This window comes from Haemaphysalis longicornis, unplaced genomic scaffold, assembly GCF_048455015.1.
Source record: "Haemaphysalis longicornis isolate Haplotype H1 unplaced genomic scaffold, Haemaphysalis longicornis Haplotype H1 scaffold_4, whole genome shotgun sequence".
In the NCBI taxonomy this organism is placed as follows: Eukaryota; Metazoa; Arthropoda; class Arachnida; order Ixodida; family Ixodidae; genus Haemaphysalis; species Haemaphysalis longicornis.
In genome coordinates, this window is record NW_027526361.1 from 47,033,367 (window position 1) to 47,049,532 (window position 16,166).

General features: G+C 46.2%; 1 protein-coding gene and 1 long non-coding RNA gene across 2 annotated transcripts in view; both read right to left on the reverse strand.

Annotated features, from left to right (window-relative positions):
• The window catches only part of Lfg (Glutamate NMDA receptor-associated protein 1 lifeguard), a 63,982-nt gene extending 48,948 nt beyond the window's left edge, over positions 1-15,034 (reverse strand). Inside the window, exon 1 of the mRNA XM_077706637.1 lies at positions 14,995-15,034. The gene's annotated coding sequence lies outside the window, so the exon portion shown is untranslated. The remainder of the gene's footprint in view (positions 1-14,994) is intronic.
• On the reverse strand, positions 202-841 carry LOC144180331 (uncharacterized). The gene is made up of 3 exons (XR_013324374.1): positions 610-841; positions 430-508; positions 202-321 (listed from the first exon to the last, which is right to left on the reverse strand). It is a non-coding gene; the product is annotated as an uncharacterized LOC144180331 (long non-coding RNA).
• Positions 15,035-16,166: the final 1,132 nt, after the last annotated feature.

Here is a 16,166-nt window from a genome sequence, read left to right on the forward strand (position 1 = left end):
TGTTTTAGGCACCCATTGGCGTACCCATTGGCCGGCCAATTGGGCGACCTATTGGCCGACCCATTGGAACGCCAATAGGTCTTCCCATTGGCCGCCAACTTGTTGCACTTCTAGTTGGTTCATCCCACTGCCGCAGCCACTCCATCTGAGCTGCCGCTGCAGTGCGTTGGTTACCTGTATCACAAATACAAGAACTCTCGGAATGAATGAATATCTTTATTGCTCTGTTTGTATACACAGCATGCAGACAGTTCGTCGTTTAAGCAATTTTTCACAGGCCATTGTCCATGCCGTGCTCCGCTCGCCGCAGGCTGGCTGGACCTTCACAAAGTGAGTGGCAAAAGCGAACAATGGGTTAAGTTTATGATAAACCGCAGTTTCGCGCATTAAAACAACAAGGCACTGAAATGTTGAAAGACGTGAGCTCACCTCTTCAACAACGTCCCATGCATGGCGAACTGCGTTGCGCGGCGATGTCGTGAACCCGTCAATCGTAACATGAACAGCCCTGAAATATATTTAGGCAGACAAATTAATTCTTAATAACACCGTTCACGCTATGATTGGTGAAAATGGCAAGGAAAACTTACATGTAAACAGTATACTCACATAAACAGAGACACTCTTCCTTCGGTGCGAGGCTTAGCGGCGTTCAGCGTAAAGATGCATCTTGAAACACACTGCTATGGGTGTGCGATATCATCGTCGCCACTTCTCACACTCTTGCAGACCACCTTACATTTCCAATGCAATGCAGTCAGAGAAGACTGCGTGACTGCGTGTGCAACCGATCAACACGCCTACACTACCTACACCGCCAACACCACGTTGAATATCACTTATCCACTGTCCGTCTATGGATTGGATTCGATTGGATTGGATCGGGGTTTTATTTCAAAACAATTTTGCCAAGGTGTCGGAAAGTTTTCATTAGTGTGTTTGTTATGTTTTTTTAAGAACTTTATCTTGAATTGCTGATTGTAACATCAAAATTAATTGCCTCAGAAATATACATTTGTAAAGGTTGCAAGTTTTGAACATTTCTGAAGGTTTCAAATTAAGGGTGAGAGAGAGAATTAAATTTCAGCCATTTGTTGTCGTAATTGAATACTATCCAAATACTATCCAAAATGGCTCCCCGATTGGGTCATCATGTTGGAGCAGTCAGTAGTATTAACTTTATAGTTGGAGCCAATGGGTCCAATTGGCCCAACTGGCCATCCTAATTGGGCCAATGGGCCCAATTCGGATCGCTCCAATAGGTCCAATTGGACCCATTGGGTTTCCATTTCGACCCATTGGGTTTCCATTTGGACCCATTGGGATTCCATTTGGACCCATTGGGTGGCAAATTGGACCAATTGGTCGGCCAATGGTTTTTTTAGGCTGGGTAAGCAGAACCACGTGCAAGCGGCGGTGGTTAACTGAAGAAAGCGATCCCACTGAACACAAAACGTCTTATAGATGTCTACCATGGTCTTGCAAGGTCTTAGACATCTTGCGCTATGCGAGTTAGCTATAAGACGTCTATTTTTTATGTCTCAAAGATGTCTTAAGAGAGATATCTACAGGACACCTGTGCAAGATCTCCGACGTCTTGAGCTCCGTGAGATGTTGATAAGTCATCTTACAGTAAGACAGCTACGCCGCAGTGCCAGCCGCAGGATGCGCTTCTGGTCAAGAGGCGCTTCTGGTCAAGAGGTCCAATGAGTCAAGAGGTCCAACGAGACAAGAGGTCCAATAGTCACGTGACAGCCGAGTCAAGAGGTACAACGAGTCAAAAGGTCCAATTTGGGTCAAGAGGTACAACGCGTCAAGAGGTCCAACGCGTCGAAAGGTCCAACGCGTCAAGAGGTCCAACGCGTCAAAAGGTCCAACGAGCCTCATTCAGCTCACTTTATAAAATCGCTGGATCCAATAAAATGTCCTAGTAATATCTGGTTTAGGTTTTGCGGGTTTAGATGGCGATAAATGGGTGCTTGTGATGGTTACCGATTGTTCTAGCTATTTTGATGATTCTGTACTATACGACTGCTATATGGTTGTTGGCGAAAAGTAGACAGACAGACTGCTAATAATACCCTACTTACACGAGCGCAGTTAACAACGGTCAAGCGAACCGCGGTTAGACCAAACCGCAGTTTGCTGCGTTACACGGCAGACGAAACTGCGGTTACCCCGCTAACCATGGTTAACGCAAACTGAACTTGCCCACCTCAGTTCAGTCACGCTAACCGCAGTTGCCGCAGCCGCAGTGCTCAAAATCGCGCAAGTCAGTTCGGACGCAAGTGGTGGCGCATCAGCGAAGGCGGGAAAAAAAAAAAAAAAAATCACCTGGCGTTCGGAGGAGGCGAAGGTTCTCAAATAGCGGGCGCCCCAAAGCTGTGCCCAAGAGGCGCTTTCGTTCTTTGCGTCACTCTAGCAAGCAGCGCGACTGCCCGTCAGCAGCGGCTCGTTTCCCGATCCAACCGATCAACTACGACAAAAGCCGTGCTAAATTTGTGAATTCCGCGCGTCGTCCGCCAACAAAAAAAGGATAAACCAGGCAATCGTGAAGCGTTTTCAGCACTCGGAAACGATCGGCGCGCACGTAGGCCGTGCCTGCGAACACGCCGGCGCACCTGCCCGCACGGAACTGCAAGCGGCTCGAACCGGGCCAACCACGGCAGCAACAGCTTATCGCCGCTCTTCGAAATCAACCTGATCGCGGAAAAGAACTTCCACATGCGAGAAAGTGGAAGTTAGTGCGGTGAAAAATTCTGCTATATATTGCAATTCGCAGTTGTAGAGATAGCGGCGGTCAAATATCCACCGCGATGCTAAGCCTAAAGTTCACAACACCGAGCAGACCTGAGCAAACCAAGCCGGTTGCGAGCTTTTAGGGAAGCCCCTCTCCTCGCCGCGCGCGACTGCATTGCGTTTGGCTCTGAAGCGACTGCTTTAAAGATATTTCCTTTTGTCTACACTGCTTCTCTTTTGTTATTTATCGTGAAATTAAAAGTGTGGTCATTTATTTTTGTTACGCTCACAACCAAGTGACCACGGTCACCACACTTGGAATTTCAAGTGTAACAGCCAAAACCGCAGTTTGTGATAACTCTCGTTATTGATGGTGTGTCTTTTGTGCATGTTGGGTGTGTCGTTTAATAATAGATGGTCTGCAGCCCCTGAAACCACGGTTGAAGAAAGCCGCCGTACCGCCACATAACATTCCTATGCGCCTGCACGAGAAGAAAGTGAAGCGAAGAACAAACTGGAGAACGTCATTGTTCTTTCATTAACGTACTGGTTTCCTTTAATAAATGCTGCATTCCAGTTGCATATTGTGCTTTGTTGGGTTGTTTGTGCTTCGTTCTCTTTTTTAGCATTATGTGTGATTGCTATTTTGAATTTGCTGCTTTTTTTTTCTTTCTCAAACCCCCACAGGAATGGACGATGTAGGTATTTCTAATAAATAAATGCACTTGTTACTGCGGCATCGTCGTTTGCGACAGCGCGCTGAAAGCACAGCACAGCTGATGTAACAGGCCCTGCCGTAGAGGCGTCAGCGTTTGATATTTAGTTTCGGTATTTTTATTATTACCTGTAACCCGCATAAACGCCGTTGGAGCTTTCCTTGTAAAGACAGCCCACAAAATTATTTACTCGCATTATTCGCACTTAACCCACACAATTGCGTAAGTGGGAATAACAAAACGCTGTGCATGGTTGCGTCTACCGCGCTCTGCTTGGCGCCTAATAAATATTCGTAAAGAGTGCTTGAACAATTCTACGAGCATGGATGCAAGTGTAGCATCCTTTATAGAACCTGCAGTGCCAACAAGCGTTCACGCAGTGCGGTTGGCAGCTTGCGGCGATTTGTTAAAGCTTGGACCTCTCGACTCGTTGGACCTTTTGACTCGCCCCAGCCGCGTCAAGAGGTCCACGGTGAGCCAAGAGGTCCAAAGAGACAAGAGGTCCAACGCGTCAAAAGATCCAATATTGGACCTTTTGACGCGTTGGACCTCTTGACTCATTGGACCTCTTGACTCGGAATCAAGAGATACAACGCGTCAAGAGGTCCAACGCGTCGAAAGGTCCAACGCGTCAAGAGGTCCAACGCGTCAAGAGGTCCAACGCGTCAAAAGGTCCAACGAGCCTCCTTCAGCTCACTTTATAAAATCGCTGGATCCAATAAAATGTCCTAGTAATATCTGGTTTAAGTTTTGCGGGTTTAGATTGCGATAAATGGGTGCTTGTGATGGTTACTGATTGTTCTAGCTATTTTGATGATTCTGTACTATTTGCGGTGAGATCACGGGGTGAGATGTTTGAGTGGCGCCCCCTGGCTCTGACGTCGGCTTAGGGACTCGCGCCGCTGTCGTCTGCTACACTCCGCTTGTGAGGGGCAGCAGTGTCTGTGCTAAAATTCGCCCGCTTTGTTGCTGTAGTGCATTAAAAAGCCTATTTCCAGTGATTCAGTTATTTTGCCAGCTTCTGACGCACCTGAATAATTCGAAGCTGTATCCCCCACAAGTTTGCAACACACGAGGAGATAGAGAACAACTTTCTTCAGAGCATCGGTCAGAAGATCATGTGTACCTCGCCCTTTCTAGCTTATTCACGCAAGGATCAGCGCTCAGAGCTCCTCGATAAGTATTCAAAATGCGTAGGCTTTCCTGCGGTATTTTTGAGATGTTCTTATAAAGACTCAACAGTCTAATGCGACGTACCAAGCAGCCAGCCCCTACAGGCACATCGCACAGCAGGAAATAAAACGGCTGTCTTCTATTTCTTTCGTTGTTATCTTGTATCAGATGAATGTTTCTGGTTTGTTTTTTCTTCCCAACGAATTAATTTTTCTGCACCGTCCCAAACGTCTTATTAGGAGGTTTGGGGATGTTTGGGAGTCTCACATTGCGGATATTTTGTTCAGGTTGTATGGCATACATTCCCTTCTTCACAAAGTGGCGAGAGAGAGAGAGAGAGAGAGAGAGAGAGAGAGAGAGAGAGAGAGAGAGAAGCTCTTTATTAAAGGAGGAAAGGCAGAGAGGTTTGCCAACATGGGTACGTCGACATGCTACTCTGCAGGAAGGGGAACGGGGAAAAGACAGATGAGTAGTAAAAAGAAGAGTAGTAGGTGAAAGAGGGAAAAAAAAGAGAGGTTCATATAAAGGGAAATGCGGCGTAGCATAGACTGACCGCTTAAGGGGGGCTATAAAGTGTCGGTGACGCCAATATCTTCAAGATACCCAAATAAAGCATCCAGGACTTTCCGTTGAGATGACGGAGAATGCCATGGTCCAAGTAGCAGGCTCAGCGTAATTGGTCCAGGGTGAAGACATGTGATCCTTTGCTCTAACCGAGTCCTTGCGTCAATGTAGGCGGAGCACTCTAGCAGGACATGCTCGACGGTTTCGGGGGCGCCACAGTTGTCGCAATGTGGGCTTGTACTTTGGCCTATGCGATGTAAGTAGGCATTAGTGAACGCCACATTAAGTCGCAGTCTATGAAACAGTGTTTCCCGCCGGCGAGGTAGTCGTTCTGGCAGCCTCAGTCTTATCTGTGGGTCAATTGAGTACAGAAAATCATGATGATGTTCCGGAAGGGTCCATAAGCGGTTTCTTTCTGCTAGAGCTAGGGCCTTGGTCATAGTTGAGGCATCATTTTTTGTAAAGAAAATCTTTCTTTTGTTTTTCATTTCTAGGCCCCTGCGTGCAGCCTCATCTGCTCTCTGATTTCCTAGGACACCACAGTGTCCAGGGAGCCACTGAAAGGTTACGCGATGGCCGGCAGCGTAAGCGAGATGGTGCAGGTATTTTACTTCGCGCTGGATGTGGTCGTGGATGCTGAAGCAGCTAGCACGTCGGAGGCTTTGTAGGGCGGCTTTCGAGTCTGTGAATATGGTCCAGTGTGTCGGTGTCTGAGGAAGTATGTACCGGATGGCTTCTTTAATTCCATAAAGTTCAGCTAGCGTGGACGAAGTCGCTCGCTCAAGCCGGCATGACAGTGATTTGTTAGCTGACGGAATAAAAACTCCTGAAGAAGTGCGCTCAGATGTTGCCGATCCATCTGTAAAAATATGGGTCGTTGCGGAGTAAAATTTTTGAATATGGGCAAGTGTAACCTGAAGTAGGACAGTTTGGGATATGCGCTTTTTTGAATCAATTCCAGGTATAGAATGTTTTATGGTAACAGGGGACAAAGTCCATGGCGGAAAACCCAGTGGCATGGTCTGCGGTGCTTGATTTGGCACGGAAGCATCAATTGCCCTTATTGTTCGTCCAAAGCTTGAAGAGTCTTGATCCGCACTGCGAGCCAGGAAATGGGTTGTGGCATGTAGTCTGTACCTCAAGTAATTTCGTAGCGTCTCTTGAAGCCGTAACACATCCATGGGCAGGCAGCCAGCTTCTGCAAGGGTCCCACAACATGACGAGCCTGCAGGGAGGCCAAGGCACTTCCTCAGACAGTTGTTCCTTGCCGCTTCCAGCTGTTTTCTGCTTGTCGGGGACAGTGTCTGCAGGACGGGCAGGCTATATCGCAAGATACCATCAACATATGCCTTGAAGAGGAGCACAGCAGAGCGACAATCACTGCAGCAGCGAGTGCCACAAAGATATCCAATAATTTGGGATGCTGCTAAAATTCGCGAGCGTAATCTTTTTACTTCTGGGGACCAGGAGAGGTTTCTGTCTATGACAATGCCAAGGTATCTTTGGGTGCGTACGTACTGCAGAGGCCGGCCACTGAGGATTAGAGGGTATCGGTCCATTCTCTTGCGGGTGAACGCCATTGCGACACTTTTTTCGGAGGAAAGATGGAGTCCTCTCGGCGATAGGTATGCCGCTATTCTTGAAAGAGCCTTCTGCAGCTTCTGCTGTGTGATCCGACGCGATCTTGAAGCACTCCAAACACAGATATCATCCGCGTAGAGTGTGACTTTGACACCCCGGGGAAGAACGCGTTTAAGGTGAATAAGCGTAAGATTAAACAGCAGCGGGCTTAAAACTGCTCCTTGAGGGACGCCTCTATTTACGTCGTAGCATGGTGTGGGGCCTTCTTCTGTGCACATGAAAAGTTTCCGTCCGTCGAGATAGTTCGCAATCCATGCATATAGCCTCCCTCCTAAGCCGAGTGCAATAAGAGATGCTAGGATAGCATCATGGTAAACTGAGTGAAATGCTGACTTGATGTCTAAAAACACTGCAGTTGGGATATGGCCAGAATTTAGTTCTTCTTCTAAAGATGATACGAGTGCAATTATGTTGTCAATGGCCGATCGATTCTGTCGAAAGCCGTTCATTTCAGGGGGGTAAAGTTTCCTGGTTTCGACATACCAATTCATTCTTTTGAATATCATTTTTTCCATTAATTTTCCAATGCAACTGAGTAGGGCAATCGGTCGAAAAGAGTCATAACGTGTCGGCGGCTTTCCAGGCTTCAGAACGGAAGTGATCTTCGCTAGTTTCCAATCAGGAGGAACGATTCCATGCAGCCACGTAGCGTTATAGTACTCCAAGAGACGCAAGCGAGAGTGGTGTGATAAATGCGAAATAGCCTCATAAGTAATTTAATCGTAACCAGGAGAAGAGCGTTTTCTGACATCGGAAATAGCCGCATTAAGTTCTTGTATCGAGAACGGGTGATCTAACGCAGGCACAGCAGCTGGAGGGGGACGGAAATAATTGAGCTGTGGGCGCGTCCTTGCGGATGTGGTGGCGGACAGCAGCTTGCAATATTCTTCAGCGGCTTCTCTCTGAGAAATATTCTCATGCAATGACAGCGCGCTGAATGGGCGTAGTTGCGAGATGTTGTTACGCATGCCCTTTACTACACGCCAGATGTGCGACAAAGGCTTGCGAACATCCAATTTCGCGCAAAACTCTTGCCATCGCTGCCTGTTTAACTTCTCTAAATGGCGCCTCACGTGTCTCTGCGCCCTACGTGCGTGCTGCATGTCTTCCAAAGTTTTGGTACGTCGAGCCTTGCGTTCTGCACGCCTGCGAATGGCTCGTAGCCTCTCATACTCCTCATCATTTCTGACATTTGTAGGCCTTTTCATAACACGCGATGATTCCCGCAGGCAGCGAGCAATTATAGGTATTATGTCGTCATCGCTAGTTGATGCTGTAATGCTATGACCCACGCTCTCTTCATAGGCCTCCCAGTCAGTGCACTTGACCTTCGCTCCTTCTCGGAGCGCGTCTTTGTCAAGGTAAGAAAGCAAAACTGGGTAGTGGTCACTTCCCCTTGTTTCCAGGTCTGTGCACCAGAAGAATTTTGCAGCCCAGCTGCTTGAAATAAAAGAGACGTCAATGCAGCTGCTCACTTTCTCGTTTTTCATGTAAGTGATGCTGCCGTCGTTAAGAGGCTGAACAGAGTACTTGATCAGCAGCTCGGCTAGCCGCACTCCCCGGGAATTTGTATGTGCGCTGCCCCAGATCTCATGATGCGCATTAAAGTCACCACAAATTAGATAAGGCGGGGACGTGCCAGTAATAATATTTTCTAGCCGCGAGGCGTCAAAGTGGTTGCTTGGCTCTATGTAAGCAGCAATTAAAGTGAAGCACTGGGTACCAATTCTGGTTTTCGCGCAGACGTATTCTTCGGATTCATGAGCAGGCACAGCAACGCTTGCTACTGGCACATCATGACGGGCGGCAACAAAAAGTCGACTTGGGCCGTTTAAGCGCTGCGAATGAAGCAATTGATAATTCTTTAACTTAAAATGTTCTTCAACTCGAGATTCAGATATAATAATGAACGGAAATTGATATGTCCGCACAAGCTGACGAAAATCAGCTAGTTTCGAGCGTAGGCCACGTGCATTCCATTGGAAAATTGTACAACTTTTGAGACTTGCGTTAATAAGCGGTTTCAGGCGGTGGGTCTCCGATGCCATCAACTTTGTTGGGCTCCAGAACGATGCCGCGAAGATGATGATGTGGAGGTCACGAAAGGTTCCAAAGACAGTACCGCTTCTACCTCGGGGATATGGCCATAGGAGGGGTTGGCGCGCAGCAGTGCCCTGATTGCCGCAAAAAGCATGGGGATGAGTATGCCAGTAATGTCAGGCTGCGCGGGCTGAGCTGCCATCTGTCCACGTTCCCTACGGGGACGTCGAGTTGAGGTGGAGTCTGCGTCCTGTGAGCGTACATCAGGTGAGGCATGATTAATTGTGGTTGTTTGATGATCCCGTGTGGCCTGCGCGTAGGACTTGCTTGTGAGAGCTTCGCCCTCAAGCGGAGGGTCATTTGAAGGCGCAATCGCAGGTGAAAACACAACTTCTGGGTTTGATGGTGGCTCACGTCGGGAAGGAGCTTTGCCTTGTACTTGCTCGACACTGCGTGCAAGAGTAGCTGCCTTTTTCTTCGGGCAAGCTCCATACGACGCGGGATGCGGGCCGCCACAGTTTGCGCATCGGGGTTGATTGCGCGACGTACAGTCCTTGTGTGGGTGGTCCCCAGAGCATATTTTGCAGCGAAGTTTTCCTCTGCAGTTCCTGGCGATGTGGCCGTGCTTCTGGCACTTGAAGCACTGTGTAGCAGATCCGGTGTACTCTTCTACGGGGAAGCTGTTAAAGCCAAGAAACACCCGAGCTGGCAAAGGTGAACCTGGCTTGAATTCCAAGATGACTGAGCGTCGGCGGGCCTCAGCAATGACTTGATTTTCATCTCGTATGTAGGTGACTTGTCGACGGGCAGAGATAACTCCTTGGTCTCTAAGGTAATTCCCTAGTGCCTCATCAGTGTACTCAAGGGGCACACCTAGGATTTCTCCATACGTTGCCATGTACGATCGTGGCACGCGCACCTCGACTGGTACAGCAGCAAGGGTGGAGACATGTAGAAGTCGGTTCGCTGCAGCTAGGGACGACACGGTCACAATAAGCCTACCATCCTTGGTCAGGCGATGTGTTAAAACTTTTTCTTGTGCCGTCGCCACGACTTCTGACGCCAATACGTTGGGGTTGGCTTTCCACAAACTATAACCTTCAGTTGGTTCAAAGACAACGGGAATCCCGGCGGCTCGCTTTTTCTTGTAAGTGACAAGGGTAAAGTCGCCTTGGTTTACTTCCATGTCAGTAGCGTCAGAGCAAACGTTCCGATCTGCGGTCTCTTGGTCAGTAGCACGCTTCTTAGGAGCTGACGGGCTTTCCAGGTTATCATCGGGAGTCGATTCATGCGAAACTGCAGGAGTACCTTGGTAGGGTCCGCTTGGAGCGGCCAGGCCCTGGTTGGTTCCATCCATTATGGCAGCATGAAGCGCAGGTGGTGACGGCACATTGCTGAGCTGCAGGGTCCGCACACAGCTTCGCTGAAGCCGTTTGACACGGGGCGTCCGCCCTTGTGAAGTCGCTGGGTGCTTGTAAGGAGGCAGCGCGAAGGATTTCAGTCACAGCAAAGAGGAACAAGTACAAAACGAAGAATAACTCCAGAGCAGCAAGAACAACCAGCCGGTTGAGCCGATCTTCGTCTTCCATCTCCAAGACGAAGATGGCTTTCATTACGGCTGCGTGTAAGAAGGTGCATATCCTCAGCGTGCTTTGTTTATTCACATGCAAACACAATGAGAAGGTTTGTGCTACGCCACCGCGATCGCGCCCCAAACAACGCTGTCCACAGTACTCGAAGGCGGCTTTTGAGCTCCGACTTTCTATCGTAACCATCGTTGTCATAACGAACTGACTCTCAACCCGAACAATGATGATTGAATGAATGAATGAATGAATGACTTTATTTCTCGTAAAGTTTACAAAAACAGTACGATGGACAATTTGGGAAAAAGTTGCTCGCAGGCAACTTGACCAGCCCAAAAGCCCGGTAGACTCACAGGGCAGCAAGACAGCGAGACGAGGAAAGAAAAAAAAAGAAAAAAGAGAAGAGAAGTTAAAAAAATACAAACAACAAATACCACCAGTACAATGTAATCAAAAGAAATTGACATCTTTGTCATCACAGAAATAAAATACAAACAAGAATCGCCAGTATAATGTAGTTTAAAAAGTTACACTTTTGCCACCACATAGCGCCAGGAAAAACGCGGGAGAAGTAGGATTACAAAAAATACCTAGGAAGAAATACAATCAAAGACGAAGTATACATCACTGCTGAAGGTAAAATTCCAGTAGGTTTAATTGGGGTCCAGGATTTACGTTTTCATCAATAAGATAATTTAACAAGGTTGGTAATCTGTGGCGTAGCATTTGTACTCCATAATTAGTTCTTGATTGGGGTATTTGCCAGAAATCAGGAGATCGTGTGTTGTAGCAACTATTATGACGCTCCAGAGAAGCTATATTACAAATATAGTTTAGATTATTTTTTTTTTGTTCCCTGTTGTACAGTAATGCCAAACGATAAGAAAATAATTGTACAATTTTTAATACCCTGAGCTCACTGAAAAGTTGTTCTGTAGGAAAATCGTACGGCTTATTGCAAATTATTCGAATTGCTTTTTTCTGAAGTAGGAAGAGACAATTTAAGTTTGTTGCTGATGTTGTACCCCAAACAAGGTTGCAGTAACTTAGTGAACTGAAAAATAAGGCATTGTAAATCAGTAATTTGATTTTGCGAGGGAGGTACCAAAGACGAAAAAGCGTACCTACGACTTGGGAAAGTTCGCCAGCAAGACAGTGTACGTGATGACTCCAGGTCATATGTTCATCAAACCAAACGCCTAATGTTTTCATTGAGCTCACGATTTCAATTTTTGAGGAGGCCAAAGTTACATCTGCTTCAATTGTGATGTTTTTGTTTATTGCATGAAATAGTACTGCTTTAGTTTTGCCTGTGTTTATTTTCAGGCCATTTTCAACACACCATTCATGGATGCTTTTTAACACTGAGTTTGCATTTTGTATTAGGGTACTCACTTTGTTAGATTTAAATAGCAGAGTAGTATCATCAGCATAAATAACGTATTTAGTGTCATAATCTACATTTACTATGTCATTGATGTATATGTTAAAAAGAAGAGGGCCTAATATACTTCCTTGGGGAACGCCAATTTTCACCGGTTTAATTTTGGAGGGGGTGTCTAACTGCACATACTGGGTTCTATTTGCTAAGTATGAAGCGATAAGTTTTAAAGCAACACCGCGAACACCATAACAAGCTAGCTTTTTAAGGAGCAGTGAATGACTAATAGAATCAAAAGCCTTGCTTAGGTCGAGGAAAACACCAAGCGTTAATAAGCGTTCATCTAGGTTTTTTAAGATAGATTCTTTTAAATCAAGGAGGGCAGACTGAGTTGACAGGTGCTTGCGGAAAGCAAACTGGTTATGTGTGATTATATTTTTACTTTCAAAGAAATCCGAGAGGCGACAAAAAATAATTTTTTCAAGACCTTTGGAGAATACCGGTAAGATAGATATCGGTCTGTAATTCGACAACTTAGTTCTGTCACCCTTTTTGAACACTGCCAGTACTTTAGCTTTTTGCATTTTGAGTGGGAAAGCACCTGTGGAGAGAGAGAGGTTATATATATGCGTTAATATAGGTGCAATTATGTCAAACACATATTTAATGGGCTTAATTTGCAGGTTATCAGCATCGCAGGCTGAGCTGTTGCTTAATTGAGAAAAGAGAACCGTCAATTCTTTAACATCTGTCGGACGTAAAAATATGGTTTCAGGGCATTCAGAAGCGATATAGCGACAGGCATCCGTGCTGGTAACAGAATTGTTGTTTTCGGTAAAGTGATCATTAAACGTGTCAGGTAGTAAGTGACCAGAAATTTCGAGGCCATTTTTGTTGATAAATGTGATTGGTTGGCTGTTTGGCGTTCTATTTAGTAAGGAATTTACTTTTTTCCATAGCTGCTTACTATCATTAGCACAGGAGGCGAAGTAGTTCTCGTTAAAACAAGTTTTGGCATGACGTAGTTCATTGTTTAACTGGTTCCGAAATCGCTTGAATATAGTAAAATCTGCCTTGTCTCGTGTTTTCAAAAATTTTTTATATAGGGCTTGTTTACGTTTTATCTTTACATACAGTTGCTGTGTAATCCATGGTTTCCTAATTTTTGAAGAGTGGTTTCGGATAGGACGTGGCGGAAAATGCTTTTCATAAAGTGCACAAAATTTGTCCAGAAAAATTTCATACGTAGTGTCGGGTTCCTGGGATCCATAAACACTTTGCCAGTCGGTAAAAGAGAGATCAAAGCTAAACATTTCAAGACTATTGGGTGTTATCGATTGCATCATAACACTGTTCCCTTTCGTTTGAGGCGGTCGGCGTTTTACACTAAGAAAAATTGGCATATGGTCGCTCACAGTATTAGCAAGGACACCTGCTTTTATAATACTTGGGCAAAAATTGGTTATAAACAGGTCGATGGTTGTTTCCGTATTGCATGTTACTCTTGTGGGTGCTGATATTACGCTTCTACAGCCAAACGTTTGGAGTAGTATTTCTAGATCACGCTTTGTTGAAGTTTCGGCTAGCATATTAATATTAAAGTCTCCACCCCATACCACATTGTAGTTTAGGTCAGAAATATGAGACAAGAACTGCTCAATGAACAACAACAAAGATTCAGTCCTTCCCCTTGGCGGACGATAAAATACAGAGTACACAGTGCGTGCATGGAGAACAGACAAGACTTCGTAATCATCCGTAACACGGCAAAACTAATCAATAAGACTTACGTTAAAAACTTCCCGGACCAGTAGACTGATACCTCCTCTCTTTGACGCCGTCCTACATTGATTGAAACATTGGTAACTAGGTAATTTCCAGGGCGATGTGTTTTCACCATACCACGTTTCTGATAACATGATAAAATCAAATTGGAAGCTGAGACTACTAAAGAACAGATCTACGTCATCCTATTTATTTTTTGCCGATTGACAATTTAGGTGAAAGCATCGGGTGGCTCGCGCGTGTTCTGGGCCAACAAAATTAAAGAAACAAGACGGATCTACCCAGTCTTGGCAAGACACCGTAAACATGCACAATTTCTGACTGCTGACATGACCATTATTTCAGTCGGTCCAAGTCGGAAACACGTTTGATCAGGTGACGTCGTGCGCCTTCACATTTCTTTACAAACACTTTTCCATTTCTGTGCCATGCGTAGGAGAACTGATTGTCGAGAGCCCAATCCTTTGCATTCTTTAGCAAGGTCCGGTTGTACGCTGATAGATTTTCCATCATTAAAAGGCCGGGCTGCGCTGTCGGTAGATCCTTTCGTTTAGCAAACCACCGCTCCTTTGCTGACAGGCAAGAAAAACGAATGATAACACCGGCAACCTTATCAGGTTTTGACGGTAGCCTGTGAAGCCCGGTAACAGATTGTTCAGTGAGCAGCGGAAGGTTCAGTTTAGACGATATTTCATTCATCATGGTCATCAGACATTCGTCGTTTTTCACTGGCAGGCCATGTATTTCTACATTTAGCTTGCGGCTGTGGTATTCTAGTTCATTGATTGCTTCAGTTACTCTTTGAAGTTCCACATCTGCTTTTGTTTCCTCAAGCTTCGAGAGTCTCGTTTTCATGTTTTTGATTTCATTGCTGTTCTTAGTAACATCTGCGACAACCTTGTCATACTGTTCGGACACATGCTTGATAAATGCTTCTATGTCGTTTACAGTTTGCTTCAGGGGAAGCAATTCATCGAGTTTTCTGTTTATTTCCAGGAGCAATGCAGCAATCGGGAGGCCTTCAGTTTCATTACTACTAGTTGCACTTTATTTGGGCTTTCGACAGTCAGGACATCTCCAGGACCTTCTGTATTCTTCTCCTTTCGACTTGTAAGTCGCCTCCGAAAGCCCACAACAGGCCCTTAGGTGGTATGCACACGAGCATTCGCTACACTGAATGAAACAGTTGTTCACATCAATATTATCCGAGCACTTATGACATATGGTGTCCGGTTCTCCCATGGCTATTGCTTAGCTAGGGCGTAGGTACCGAGTTACGAACAAAACGGCACGCGGACAGCAAGTGGCAGCAGCAGCAGCGAGCGAAAAATTAACATACTTTGAGGACAGGATAAAGGTATACACCAACCTGCGAAAATTTGAAGAAAAATTTCAGCGACGTGTCTTCCACGCTGCCGCTGCTGCCAGTGAAGGGTAGGAGTTGTTCTTCGCTGGCTTTATAGCTGCCGGGAGCGCATGGGCCCAGGGAGGCGTGGTGCTCCGCTTGAGATAGGCCACGGCGCAGGTCAAGTAGAATCTGCTGAGGTCGATGTACTGGCCTTGCGCGAAGAATAGGCTCCTATTTTTCACCCTTGATAGCAGGTGACGTAGTGATGATCCGGCAGTCACCAGGCAGCTGCGAAAATTTGAAGAACAATTTCAGCGACGTGTCTTCCACGCTGCCGCTGCTGCCAGTGGACATGATTACGGTGTTGAAGGCATGAAATACTCGCTAACTAACGCAATAAATAGTATACCTTCATATATTACAAGAATCCAAACCGATGAATATTTCCAAGCAGGTCTTTATTGCTTTCCAGAACAAATCCTACGCTCAGAATGGCGTTCTATCAATCGAAGAAAATTACTTTTATTCTCTTGTCTTGGACTGAGGACCCGGCCCACTAACCAGCTTGATTTCATTGTTAAATAAAGTTTTCTACTACTACTACTACTACTACTACTACTCCTCCTCATATTGAGTTCAGTTTTCCTATAACGCATATCCGAATAACGGGAAGATATATGGCTGTGGAAACTGTACCGACATATCCCTCCAGGTCTGAACAAACATGGTGTTATTGTATATTTAACGTAGAGGCGACTCGTTTTGCTCAATAAACCTCCTACTGGTTAGAAGCCTGATATAAAACTAGCACGCGCCTATACACACAGTGGGTTATTTGGAACCCGCCGCGGTGGCTCAGTGGCTAAGGCGTTGCGCTGCTGAGCACGAGGTCGCGGGTTCGATTCCCGGCCGCGGCGGCCGCTTTTCTGATGGAGGCGAAAAGCAAAAACGCCCGTGTGTACGAGATTTCGGCGCACGATAAAGATCCCCAGGTGGTCAAAATTAATCCGGAGCCCTCCACTACGGCGCGCCTCATCGCCTGCATTGCGTCGGAGCGTTAAACCCCAGAACCACCAACCGGAACTCCATTCACCTACAGTTTTTGCAGCCCATAGTGCATGTCGGCATACTTTCATGCCATGACAACGTAAAGCGATACGATACAATACTTTCGAGCGCTCGGCAAGGTTGCG